The sequence below is a fragment of the Myodes glareolus genome, chromosome 23 (assembly GCF_982192425.1).
Source record: "Myodes glareolus chromosome 23, mMyoGla1.1, whole genome shotgun sequence".
NCBI classification, from domain to species: domain Eukaryota; kingdom Metazoa; phylum Chordata; class Mammalia; order Rodentia; family Cricetidae; genus Myodes; species Myodes glareolus.
Window position 1 is genome coordinate 19,965,427 of NC_142048.1, and position 14,534 is coordinate 19,979,960.

At 37.3% G+C, this 14,534-nt stretch overlaps 1 protein-coding gene across 1 annotated transcript in view; it reads left to right on the forward strand.

Moving 5' to 3' along the window:
* The first annotated feature begins 1,894 nt into the window (after positions 1–1,894).
* Wdr17 (WD repeat domain 17) overlaps positions 1,895–14,534 on the forward strand; it is an 80,208-nt gene continuing 67,568 nt past the window's right edge. The window contains exon 1 of the mRNA XM_048455767.3: positions 1,895–2,059. The gene's annotated coding sequence lies outside the window, so the exon portion shown is untranslated. The remainder of the gene's footprint in view (positions 2,060–14,534) is intronic.

The following is a 14,534-nucleotide window of genomic DNA, read 5'->3' on the forward strand; positions in this document are numbered from 1 at the left end:
TATTACTGATTTCTGTATCTCTCCTAATTTGGTTTTCTTATTTTTCTAGCTTCGTCTCTCCTTCCACCATCCCTAGACCCTTTTATATCTGTGGATAGCAACCCTTACCTCACACAAAGAAGACAAGCAAGACAAACAACATTAACTAAATTCATGGTGTCCTTTCCCAGTGCTGTCCTTATTACAATTTGCCCATCTCCTTTGCTTTCTAATTAAATCCTATTTGTTTCTGTTTCCTGAATAATCTGAGAGAAACTTTTCTCCAAAACTCTTTCTGCTAAAATCAACTCATAGCATCATTGTATAACTACATTTAGAGTTTAACGCATAATTATCTATGCAGTAATTCCTATCATTTTCAGGTATATTGTGTGCCATTTAGCTTTCAGCCCCTCGTTTTTTTCATCAAACACTGTCGACCTCATATTACTAGTTACTTCGTTATGATGTAGGGCAAACAGTTGTAAGAAACAATATCAACTTTTACAAATTCATTTTCTACAGGGAGAGCCTACTTTCAAGCAAATTTTGATATACAAATATAGCATAAGTGGTCCCAAGAGGACAGTATCTCTAGGGAATGTGTTGGAAGAAAATAACAGGAAAATGTATTATGAAGGTGAATAGAAATTATTTCCCAACAATTTATCTTGTAAGGTTAGATGATTATTCAGAACTTGGCATGTGATTGAAGCTCTAAATGTTGCAATGAATTGCATTCTGTGAGCTGAGTTCCTCTGAAAAAATTCATAGCTATGTAGAAAACTCTGTAGACTGGTTAACTAATTAGAAGTCTCATGATTTTAGAGAGTTGGGAAAAGATGCATAACCAAAATTATTTGGAACCACCTTACTCCCTTTAGTAGCTGCTCATTGTTCGGCATCTGATATAAAATCCCTTTCATTATTATGTAAAACTTTTTGAATACATTAAATGAGCAGACCACTAGCTTCTCTTAACCAAAGGCTAATCATGTCTCTAGATAACATTTCTCAGCTTTGTGTAACCTGCTTATCTGACGTTCCCAACAACGCATCTGACAAATGCGTTGATTTGTGATTTTTGTTCTGTGGCTACAAAAAGTTTGCTAACTATTTCCACGGTGGAACACACTATTTGCAGCAGCCTGCAGCAATGTTCCTCTGCCATGGCCACTCACATTGATTCTGAACATCTGCTTTCTCCCTTTGTAGCGAATACTGTGCTTTATAAGGTCATTTTCAAGTACATGAAGGCCTATTTCCTCTAATGTGTTGACTAAAGGACCTAATTAAAGAAGCTATTTCAGAAATATGTAGACCCTAATTACATGAGTAACAAAAGCAAGCATTTGCATCCCACAAGAGTCCACGGGGGAAATATATTTTGCTCACTGTATGGACACATATTAACTGCACGCAGCTGGGCTAATCAAAACAATCTCATTCTCAGATATGGTCCATGGGACCTCTTGAACCAATCAGATAGTAGGAAGTGCGGGACAGAGAGCACTCTACACTCACATTCCAAGCAATGGTTCAAGACTAATGTAAAAACCAGGTGCCTTGTTTCTTGTTCACTCGATCCATTTTTATATACAATATAAATTATGTGGAATATTAGTTGGTGACAACGTTGGTGGGTTACAGTCCTTCTTCCCTACCTTTTAAAACCTCATCGCACAGGCTTTGCTTGAAGCTTTGCCCCAGTGCTTAGGAATTGCATCTTCTGAACAGCAGCTCCGTTGCTAGGTAACCAACTCGCTCTCAGCCTGGTTTCCAGAGGTCACCAGAGATTTCCGCCTCTCCGCCCCAGGAGCTCCAATCAGACGCGAGCATGCTTATCACGTGCTATTCGGGGGCGGGAGCCAGAGTGCTGTCGGCCCCACCCTGCACAGTGGAGGGTGGGCGGAATCCTCCACAGGATCTGGGATGCTCAGGGTCGTCCCGCCCCTGAGAGCTGAGAGGGTGGCAAGGAGGGCGTGGCAGGTGCGCGGGCAGGGGCGTTCCCTCTGGCCATTCCTGCTTCAGCACCTGCCATTGTCCAGTTGCCCACACTTGCAGCTGCTGTCTCCTCCAGGTAAGGGTCCCGATGGGGTGACAAAGTATGCGACTCCGGTCAGCCCCCGGTGGAAGAGGGTGAGGCTTGAAGGAATTGGCTTCTGCTCAGAAGCCAGCACTCTGAGGTCCCTGACTCGGGCTCTGTGCCTCCTACAGCGCTGTGCAAACTGTGGTGCTTAACGGGCTAATCCCCAGAGTTTTACAGCCATCCACCCGAGTATTAGAAGGCACAGTAAGAACTCCAGTCATGTAAGTGAACTTCTGCATGGAAGTTGAGGTTGTTTCTAGACACACTGATTTTATTTCTAAGGGTAAGCATACCGATGTCTCGAGCCTAGAATGTTACTCTGATAATGAGCCAGACACACCTTGCATAGATTACCTTCTCTCTTTGAAATGGTTGTACCATGAAAACTTCGGAAAAGAACTTTGCTATAATAAATGGGCAATACTAAACCTGAGGAAAGATTATTGCATATTGAGGAAATCATGAAAATACTTTCTTCTCTTGTTCCACATATATCCATTTTTTTGCATCAAGGTATTCATAGTAGCAAAAATGATGCTGTTTAAAATCAATTAGAATGAAATACACAGAGAAGTTGGCACATATATCAAACACAAGTCACATTTATTTCACATAAATGTTTTTAAAATAGATTTGAAGATATGTTATATTTCTAGTTTACTCAAAAATAACTCTCCTCCAAAGAAAACTGAGAACACACACATTTATTGCTTAAGAGACATGAAATACTCAATTTAAAAATCAATAATATTAAATTGTAATTGTCAGTTTTAGCATTATAATATCATTTCTGGCTTGCAATAATCAAAAGCAACCACGTGCAACAAAATTTATGAGGATTTAAAAGCTTGAACTCAACAAGGATGAAAATAGTCTACATATTTGTTGGCTCATCGATTGTCTTATCATTATTTTGCATAGGGAGAACCTAACACTGTCATATTAGAGACTGTAACATGTATGGAAAGAGTATTCCTCTGTTCTCCGAGGTGCTACTACAGCTACCTGAATCTGCCAGGCACCTGATTATAGTTTTATGTTGGAAGGCAGGATTCTGAGATTGTCTGATTAACTTACGTGACTCTGAAAAGTTGTCAATTTCAGAAAATGAGGAAATCTTGCTTTAATGGATTATCTATGGATTGATGTGAAACATGGTAGTCTTTTGTTGTTTTGATTGAGCTGTATATTTTTCTCTGCCTCCTCTTTTCCTCCTCCTCCCCTTCGACCCTCTACCATGATCCCTACGCTCCCATTTTACTCAGGAGATCTAGTCTTTTTCTACTTCCCATGTAGATTAGATCCAACGCATGGTAGTTTGGGTACATTAAATTAAGAGTGCTTAGGAAGCTTTCTAAATTGAAATCAACTAATGATCTATTTCAGAAGAAACCCATAAAAGGAAGAACATGTTTCTGAGTGTGCTCTATAAACATACATACATAAGCACACACAAGCACACACATATCAAGACTAGTTGGATTTTTAATTTATATTGATCCAGTATCCTCTTATGTTGATGTTAAAAGAAATTTTAAAGAATCATAGACATCTGGGGGAAATATTACATATAATTGACTTTAAAAATTCTCATTCTTTTTAATTTTATAATTTAAAATTGATATATTGGAATTCTTAAGTCACACTTTGGTCACAATATGTAATAATCTTATGCATAGAAAGCTATAAATGAATTAGCTTAAAATTCATTTTTCAGGTTGATCTTCTCTAAGATGATTAGAGATAGACTGATTTTATTATTGTTTTCTGTAAGTGACTTTGAAGCCCTTAGTCTGAGCAGAGATGAGCCAAGAGTGTTCTGTGAACCACTCTGAGAAGAATATAACATGTTTCATGTTTGTTTGCCTGTATGTTTTTTTTCTTTTAACTTGCTGAGCCATACAATTCAACATAAATGGTTACTGTGACATTGCTAATAAGATGTATAAATTCTCTAACTTAACTTAATTTTCTGAAGCATTGTAATGAAGACTAAAATGAAAATTCCATTAATCTGAAGGATTAGCATTTTCTTCCCATATTCCTGATTTAGTTAAAGTCTGATATATACAGAAAGAATATCAGTAGTTATTATTATTTGAATAACCAGTTTAGTTGGTCATTCATGGTGATGCTGTGTCTCTGCATGGAAGACGGAAATGTTAGTTACGTGACTTTCAGTATCTTCATAGATGGATGGCCTATGCAGAATTTTTTGTTTGTTTTTGTAGCTTTGGAGCCTGTTCTGGGACTTGCTCAGCAGACCATGCTGGCCTCAAATTCACAGAGATCCACCTGTCTCTGCCTCCTGAAGGCCTGGATTAAAGGCGTTTGCTATCACCCCCCCAACTAGAATAGTAAACCTTATTAGGAGATAAGGAGGGATTTCTTATGAACTTATTAATCATGCTCCTTCATTTGTATTAGAGGCATGTTCAATTGCAGGTGACACGTCCAGCACCTACGACTATACGGTGTTAATATCTGCCCTTTGATCATATTGTAGCCATTATTCTTCCACCGTTAATGAGACTAGACCTTTGAGATCTGAGAGCAAGCAATTACATACAAATGCCTAAGGAGAATTTTGAAATTCCCATAGAGATTCTGCTATAGAAACAAAACCCAGAGGAAAACTGATTTCTCATCTGGCATTATTTAAGAGTTCCAAGAAGGACCCACCACTCCTTGGGTGCTGTGAAGCTGTAAAGCATCATTTAGTCTCTGTTAAGTCTATTAAAGTCATGTAGTGCTGCCTGTCTGGCATCAAGCAAGGTCTCCATAACACTGAACCCTCTAGCCCCAGGGACAGCTTCCTAGCACAGCATGCCAGCAGTCACTGCTTGACTGCTAAAGAGAAGGCAGGATGAAGCCCGCAGGGATGGCACAAATATCCACTCCATGGATCTTATTGTTGGTGTGGAGGGGAAGCCCATGCCTGACTGATCTTAACCACACTTGATACTCTAGTTCCTGAACAACCCCCTGGGTGCTCTGACTTCCAACTGTTTTGAGACCAAGGCAGATATCTTTAGTTCTGGCAGCAACCACTGATAATCGAAAGCTCAGTTGAAAGTTCGAGAGTAGCCAGTGCTGGAGGAATAGAACCTGCAGGTGTTGATCACTAGAGAAGTTTCAGAGAGCTCTCATCTTCAGGGTCAAAGGTCACAGATCAGGAGCTGAGAACTGTTATCCCCTGTGAGGTAAGTGACCCCATGTGCCAGGCTTGCCCAGAACCATGTCATACTGCTTCCCCCTGCCTCCTGTCGTCACCCCGGATGCCAAGACTGAGAGAAATGAAGCCTCCTAGAGGCCAGGATTTGAAAAGCTCTTATTTACCCAAGGCTTCAATCCAGGTGGAGGAAAGAACTCTCAAGCAGCTGGCTGAAGCTGGATGGAAACAAAACTGGAGAAAGAAAATCCCATGGTCATGTTTAGAAATATCGAAGAGAAATCCAGCCATTTAAAAATTTGCTGGATTTTGCCAAAAAGAAGGGCGAAGGGACAGTCTGAATTCGGAGTCACAGCCGGTCCTTTCCATGCAGTCCTACCAGTAGCTCTGTGAGATAGTGCTTCTCTTTGCAATGAGAGATGTGGCTTTCAAAACCTTACAGTTACTTAGAGTACGCCATGTTAGGTTATCTCCAAATTCCTGGAGTTCTGCACTCCAGCTGATAAAACCCAGCAACACAGAGACTGGCAGTCATACAAATCTTCAACTGTAGGAGAGAGTTCATCAGTATCATTTGCTTTGTCAGGGTTGTCGGATAAATTTCATGTGCAGGTAATCCTGGCAGAAGAGATATCCATAAGATGTTAGAACATCTAGTGATTGTTTCATAGATTCAGATGCTGGGAGATGGGGAGTTCAAAGCGGAGTTCCTTAAGGAGCTTTCCTTGAACACAGGTTTACTGTTTACCCATTTCAAATTCTTGGCACCTTTAATTATTAACATTGTTAATTTTCCAGGAAATTTCGTATATAATAAGCTACATGTCATATTATAACATGCAGAAAAGTCACTTTGCAATTGGAAAACGGGAAGTAATTCTTATTATCCAGAACACTCATGTTAAATGTGGTATAAAATGGCTTTCATTTTCTTATAAAATATCTGCATGTAGAGTCTTGAAAATTGAGTAATTGCTTAGTAATAGCTTACATTTAATTCCTTGTTTTTCAATATATATTTGAGTAAATCCCAATAAAAATGTAATTATGGAGTGTTTTGTTTGTTTTGTTTAGAGATAGACTCTCACATCGTCAGTAAAAATGGCCTGCAACTCACTCTGGAGACCAGACTGGCCTTCATCTTACTCTGGAGCCCCAGCTGGCCTGCAACTTGTAGCAATCCTCCTCTAGAGTGTTGGGTTTACAGGCACAAGCCACCCCACCCTTTATATTTATATTTTAAATATATAAATAGCTTATATTTTTCTTAGATGCAAATATGATAACAGATTTGAAGGATCATTTCAGAATTTAAGATGCAAGGATTCCTAGAACATGCTTATTCCATGGGTGAGGACCAAAGACTGGCTCTTAAATTTAGCAATGGAAGCCTGGTCTTGAACCCCTCAGGCTTTGGGTTCCTAGCATTCTTCATTCCCTCTCAAGAGTTGCAATGTGTACTTCCAATATTATTTTCTCATTGTAATTATTCCAGTGCTGACCCAGTTTGAATAGTTAAGATTTAAATCACTTATATTTCCTAAAATAATGGTTGTATCTAACAAACAGTATACATATTTGATCTCATCACATAAAAATGTTTACTTAAAATGCTAGTTAAAAGCTCCCCTTTCACAATTATTGTAACTTGTTGATTTGCTTATAAATTAATGCGATCAAAGTTTCGCATGGAAGTCTTTTGTGACTACAATATGGTCCTTCAACCCAATGCACCCCTCAGTACAGAAATTTACATAGCTAACACACTTACAATTAGTCATTAAGAATAGTAGAATTAAAATGCTTTGTGAAGTTATATCTAAAGCATAGATTATGGCTACCCTCAGTTAAAAATTTAAAGTCTAGGCTTGTCATCTGCTTTGGTACTAAATGGCATCTATAACCCATTTACTAAGACAGCAGCATTAGCTTTCCTGAGTGCTTGATAAACAATAAATCAGCAGGTCACATATCTGCTAAGTCAGAATTTCTAACAGGCTCCCCAGATTTATTTTTTAAGCTAGCCACAAGTACTGTTAAGGTAGACACAGGAGGATCTCTGTGACTCACTGACCATACACTTTAGCTTAATTAGGGAACTCCAGGACAATGAGAGACTTTATCCAAAAGAGTTAAACATCAGTCCTGAGGATGAGCCAAGACTGTCTTCTGGTACCCACATACATACATGCAACTCCACACATATAAGCACACATTTATACACTACATAATAATAATTGTATTTAGGTGCACGGTGAAGACAACTCATCCACAATTCTCCCTGTTTGAATCAGTGTCTTCCTTTTCTGGGTTATACCTATTATTAGACCTTACACACAAACTCCTGGCTGTGTTGACAAACTGAAACTTACACAGGTATGAGTAGTCAGTTTGTAAGTTCAAGCTAAAACCATTTAAGAATCTTAACCTTTTCTCTTCACCCCCTAATCCAGGATTTCAAAGTAGACTAATACTGTACTTATTGTGACCTATTTTTATCCTCTAAGCTTTTAAGAACGTTATGAATGACATACACCAAGAATCTTTACATAAAATGTTGTGTTGAGCATAAACTCAAGAATGACAGGAATTTAAGAAATTAATCCTTGTTCTCACAACATACTAGATGTACCTTTCCTGGTAAATTATCTCTATTATTGACCTTGTTCTCTTGCTTTGCTAATCAAATAAATCATGTGAGTATACGTTGCCATGACCCAGCAATTCTGACTCAGTGAAATTAAACATGTGATCCAGATACCTGCATTTGTAGAATATTTCTAAGTTAATTGAGGTGTCAGACATAGGAGAAACACATATGGTAATAAACTGATTTAGAGAATTATAAAATATTGTTTATTAAAGTGTCACCATGAGAATAGTAGTTATTTTGAATTATAAATACCAGGAATAAGAAGATTTGATTTTTGTGAGCCCAAAGAATAATTAAAATTACTCCTTCTAATTTTTTGTGATTTTAAAATATTTCACCAAGCAATAAATCATAAATAGTTGGACTATTCTCCCAAATTTTATCACTCAGAAATTGCTAATTATTTTAATTTTAGTTTTAGTGTATGTGCACATACCTATATATGAATGTAGTTATTTTCATAATATTCTATTTAAACTACCTGCAGGCGTTTTCCCACATCATTTATTCCTAATACCTCTTTGTATATTAATATACTTTATTGAAATGTTTGCATTAATTTAATGGCATATTATTACATAAAATTTCAAATTTTTAAATTATTTGTTATTTTGTATTTGCTTTTAAGTTGCAAAGGTAACCTTGAATCAAAATTCATTAATAGTCTGTATCAGTATCTACCTCAGAATAAAAATGCTTATCTAATGGTTATATATGTTAAATGCTAAGTTATTATAAATTATTACTTTTTCTCTTCTTTCCCTAAATCTCATTGTCTGAGGAAGCAAAGTCTAATATGTAAGCGTTCACAACTAACTCTGTGGCCATTCATCTTCTCTCAAAAGCTGCTGTTTTCGTGATCCTCGTGATCTTGTCCAAATTTTCTGCTCAATCTATTTTAAAAATTAGAAGTCATTCAACATTACAGATTTTTGTTTTTCTTAATATTTAGAAGTCTAGAATTTTTGGTCTAATACTTTTAGCAAGATACTATGTGCAATTGGTTTTCTAAATTGTTGTATTTATAAGATTTCTTTCAGTATTTTTTCTTTATAGATGAATGATATGTACCCTATAAAATAATGAGACCATAATGGCTCCTCAGCTAAATATATAATTGTTGTGACTCTGGTTTTAGATTTGTTTTCTTTTCTTTTCCGCTTTTCCACTTGTTTTGTTTCAACAGTAGTGATTGGGTTCATACATGATTAGACAAGCATGCTGCCTCTGTAATGCATACTAGCTCTTTTTGTCTTTTGCTTTGTGATAGGGTCTCACTAATCACCTAGGCTGGCTTTGAACTTTTCTGTAACCTAAGGCAGGCCTCAAAATTGAGATTCTTATGCCTAACCCCAAGTAGCTCAGGTTACAAGCCTGAACCACAGGGCCAGCTCTATTTCTGAATTTTAAAATCAGTAAAACAGAGAGAAATGATGCCACCATGAATTTTCTCCGATTGTATGAAACACTTAAAAATATCTTTTTAAGCTCAGAAGACTGTGAAAAATGAACTGCTACTACTGGATATGTTAACGTGTGTGTGTGTGTGTGTGTGTGTGTGTGTGTGTGTGTGTGCAGCTGGAAAACAATATATTTATATTTATTTGTTTGTTTGTATATTTCCATGGGTGATATCCACTATGAATGGTGCTTGGTTACATAAGGGCATTTAATACAAATATACATCATATATATTAACACATACACACACACAATGTATTTTGAGTGTTTTTTTTGAATTAGTTCTAACCTATGCCTCTTTTTTGCCTCTTCCTTCTTCCCATTACTCTTCTTTATTCCCATAGTAGAACATTTCAATATTACTTTCATGTTGTGTGCATGCATCCATGCGGGTGAGTGCAGGCGAGTGTGTGTGTGTGTGTGTGTGTGTGTGTGTGTGTGTATACACACCTGTCATGAAGCACATGTGGAGGTCAGGCTTGAGACAAAACCTTCATTTGTTGGTGAGAGGTGCATACAGAAGGTTGACTTAGTTGACTTAGGAGTTCCTGGGTTTCGTCACTCTCTGCCCCCAACTTCCCAGTAGAAGCTCTGAGATTACAGAACATGCTCTTGCACCCAGTTTCCCATGGGCTCTAGGGATTTGATCTTAAGTCTTCACCCTTGTGTGGTAAGTGTTTTACCCACTGAATTCCCCCAGCCCTTTTTTTTCCTTCTGCTTATTTTTTTCCTAAATTGGGGCCATATAATGAATTAGTGGCAATTAAATTTATGCATTCTTTTTGGGATTAAGGTTGTTGAATTTCTATCAGCATTATCAGTTATTAATATATTCATATTACCTTTCAAAAAGCAGCTATGATATCCATAGTTCAGCTTATTTTTTGTGAGAATTCCTCATAGATTATAATGTAGCCCTGAGATATTATTTTGACTGAGGTGATACTATTTGTGAATGTGTGTTTTTACTCATAATATTGTAAGTAAAAATGACAGTTCATATAAATAAATCTATAATCATAGAATTTGGCTAGATTTCAACTCATTATAGACCCCAAAAGAAGAGGTTCTCTTGCCCAAGACTCCCTAGTTGTGGAACTCTAGACATAAACAACTATGTTTAACAACTGCTTTCCTTTTAATCCCTGAATATAAAGCAAATGTTTAAATTATAATCTTATTTTGTCTCTTGGAAATATGTACCCTCTCAAATACTAATCTTTGACTCAGTATTTTGTTTAAATGTTTTAATTTCTTTAATCACTTCTTTCATTCAACCTTCCATCCTTTGTATCATTTCCTATACTTATTCTTTAGCCAGTGGAAGAGTTCAAAATTATATGTAAAAATGTTTATCTCTCACTGTTCTCCATGTTTTTGGATTTAAGCCTCCATTTTTGAATTCGTTCTAATCTTTGCCATCTGATATCCCATCTACTCTCTGCATTCAATATATCTGATGTAGGTGGGAGCTTGGACGACCCCAAAGGTCTGTATGGGGAAGACTCTGTCACCAATGTGGCATTGTTGAGAGGAGGTGGAATCCTTCCAAGTGGGGACACAGTAACATCTTCAGATTGTTAGGGTCTTGATTTGAGGGAACAGTGAGACTCCAGCCCCCTATTCCTGTCGATCTGGTCTCATGCTCATGGGGTACATTGTTTTGCTTGGCACATGCTTCTACCCAGCTGCTTTGCTTTTCCATAACAGGAAAGCAACAGGGCTGAGCAATCACAACAGCACTAAAACTGTGAATGAAATAAACCCAGTTTATGAGTTGATTCACTTGGGAACCCACTACAGTGTCAGTAAGCTGACACTCTATCTTAATAAAGCTTTACCCCTTATATGATCTCCCGATTAGATGGCAGACATCTAGAACCTTCTTTGAGTCTTCCTTATCCCTCGCTTTCCCTTAGCTGTTAGTTTAGAACCTTGTCATTGTCTCTGTAGCTCGTGTCTTGCTGTGATGTTCCCCATCTGTATAGTATTAGGATGATATTTATCAACCTCCACCTCTGATTGTCAGTGTGCTTAAAATGGTTCAAAGACCTCCAATCACATATGCAGTACCATTCATATTCTGTGTCATGAACTCTACAATTTGACATCTTCTTAGCCCCACCATTTGGCCCTTCCCACGCTGCACCATCTCTTGCATTTTTGCCATTTCATCTTAGATGTGGGGATAGAATGCTTACTTTAAAGTTTAAACTTTTCTCTTTTTTTTTTGTATAGCCTTTTTGACTACATAAGGTACCCCTCCACCTTCTATTCTGAACTTCTGTCCGGTCTCTGAAGTAGTTGGTGTTACTTATTGTAGATACAGGTGTTTGTGTCATTGGAAATAAAGTCAGATGCACATGACAGAAATACTGTCAACAAAAATATCATCTTACACAGCTAGGCAGATGAAAATAAGTGTGTTTCAATAGCGTTAGAAAAAGCCTGCAGTTTTCTTGAGTTTTATGAAATAGTGAGATCAAGGATGTGTTTTAGACAGGGAAATATACCCTTAATAAAAAGTAAAACAGCTTGTTAGATTTTTCTGCTGAATCAAACTGACTTTCATAGAAAGTAAAATGCTTTTCTCTGAATGTTGATTGTTTGTGGTCATATTTCTTATAAGTATAGTGTATTTAGCAGAACTCAAGATAAATTTCCTTAGAAAATGAAATCATTTTAAATAGCTCTTGGAACTCCATTTTACAGTATTATAACTAAAAATATACAGTGTATGACATATTATAATGCATGCTGGACATCTTAGAGTTGCATTAATGTTAGTGAGTTGTTACTGCAATGCAAGTTCTGCCTTTGGTTGTTTTTGTTGTTGTTTTTCAGTAGTTTTAGGTTGGAATGAACTAGAGATTCTAATTTTAAAAAAATTGTTGAAAAATTCAGGAGATAATAATTCAGTTACAGATTACAATTAAACTATTGAGAAATAAATAACTACATATTCAGTAAATATTTTTAAATGAAGACAATGTTACAGTTGTTAGTGCAGATGATGCCACAGCATCAGGACAGTTCAGTAGTAACATGGCAGTTGAATTAGTGTGTTATGCCAACGGGAGAGTGCGTTACAGTGTTCATCTCCCAGACTGTGCTCTTAGGGAGATTTCTGGGGCTCTTCCCCTGTACCCACCCTTCCTTCTGTGGCAGCCGGACTGCAGAATGCCTGATATTTAGGAGCTGTTTCTTGTGCTTCACCCAGCAGTGGCAAACATATGTTTTATTTTGGTAGAGGACAAGGACCAAGATGTTTTACTGAAGGAAAAACAAACCAGTAGATGAAGTTTAGGAAAGCAATGTTTATTTCTCTCTTTTTTCTAACAAGCTGAAGGAATTTTCTTTAATCAGAGGAATATTTGGGAAAGTATACAGTGTTGCAGAGCTATTAATATCAAAAGAAATTTGGGCTCTACATATCAGCACCATTGAAGGATTCTCCCAGATTTTCCCTCTTCCCTTTTTCCAAGGCTCTTAGTTGAAGCTTGGGAAAAGAAATGCAAACTCAATCTGTGCCTGGTACTTCCTAACTAATACTAATCCCTAACTAGTACTGTGCCTCACACTTTCCATTTAGGAACTAATTGTGCTTTTATCACAGCACATAAGAATAGCAGAATGTGGATGTGAGGTTAGTGATGTAAAAATGATAGGCTGAAAACAGCAACATTTCAGAGTCAAATACTCAATGTCTGGGTCTGAGAGAGCAAGTAAGATGGGATTGACAAATATAAATGTGAGTCAGAGCAGAATAAGAGAATAAGCAGAAACTTATTTTTCTTGATTGTCTTTCTTAGACCAGTGGAATAGCTTTAGGACAATGGTTCTCAATGTATAGGTCACGACCCCTTCAGGGGGTAAAAGGACTCTTTCACAGGGGTCGCGTGTCAGATATCCTGCATATTGGATATGTACATCATGATTCATAACAGAAGCAAAATTATAGTTATGAAGTAGCAACAAATATAATTTTACAGTTGGGGTCTCCACAAAATGAGGAACTGTATTAAAAGAGGGCAGCAGGAAGGTTGAGAACCTTGCTACAGAATGTTCTTTTCACGCTGATTTGAGAAGCACAAAGATATAAATGAAAAAGTTCAATAATCATGGCCTACAGTGGAAACAAGGATGTGACTTTAGCCCATCTATCACTGGACAAAGCAAGATGCATGGCAACCTCAAAGGCAATAGGCAGAGATGTGGCATCCTCCCTTGATGAAGTTATGAAAAGATGAAGATGGGGAGAGAAATATATGAAAATCAGGACTAAAAATAAGACTGCAGATTCCGTGTAGGTTTGGATGTCTTATACTCATAGTATTTAGTCTTAAAAATTGCTCTACTTCATTATTTTTATTTTAAGCACTAACAGTTAGCATTTGATTTTTATCATTTCTTTTCATTGCTAAGTGAAAACTGTGTAATAATCTGCTGATGTGAATTGATGACATTTGTGGGTAATGAACTATTAGTGTTTTATACAGATGGAGATAGATTCTGAGGTGCAAATATGTGGGAAAAAAATCTCACCATGACATTTTCCCTCCTGTTGATTAATGCTGATTAGCCATGACATGCATTTTTATGACGGACAACGAAGGGATTAAGTTGTGCCCTTCAGAAAGGTGTAGGAGATAAACCCCATTTACCAGTATGACATTAAATGAAGTAAAATCAAAATACATGGAATAAGGACCAAGAAATACATTGTACAACGCAATCTGGTATGTTATGACAGGACATATTTTGCCTTTAATATTGGAAGTAAGGCTAAATTACAGGGCTGTAGTTAAAGGTTGTTGTTGCTTCTGCAGAGGACCCAAGTTCAGTTCTCAACATTCATAATGAAACTGACAGACACCCCTAACTCCAGCTCTGGGGTATGTGATGACCTCTTCTAGCCCCTAAGGGTACCCTTACTCATGTTCTCTCTCTCTCTCTCCCTCTCTCTCTCTCTCTCTCTCTCTCTCCTCTCTCTCTCTCTCTCTCTCTCTCTCTCTCACACACACACACACACACACAAACACACACGCATACACACACACACTCACACACATACATGATTAAAATTAAAAACCCGCTAAGTAGCTGTACTAGTGACTCTTCTGTTGCTATGATAAAAGGACTTTAACTAAGGCAACTTACAGAAGAAAGAGCTGATTTGT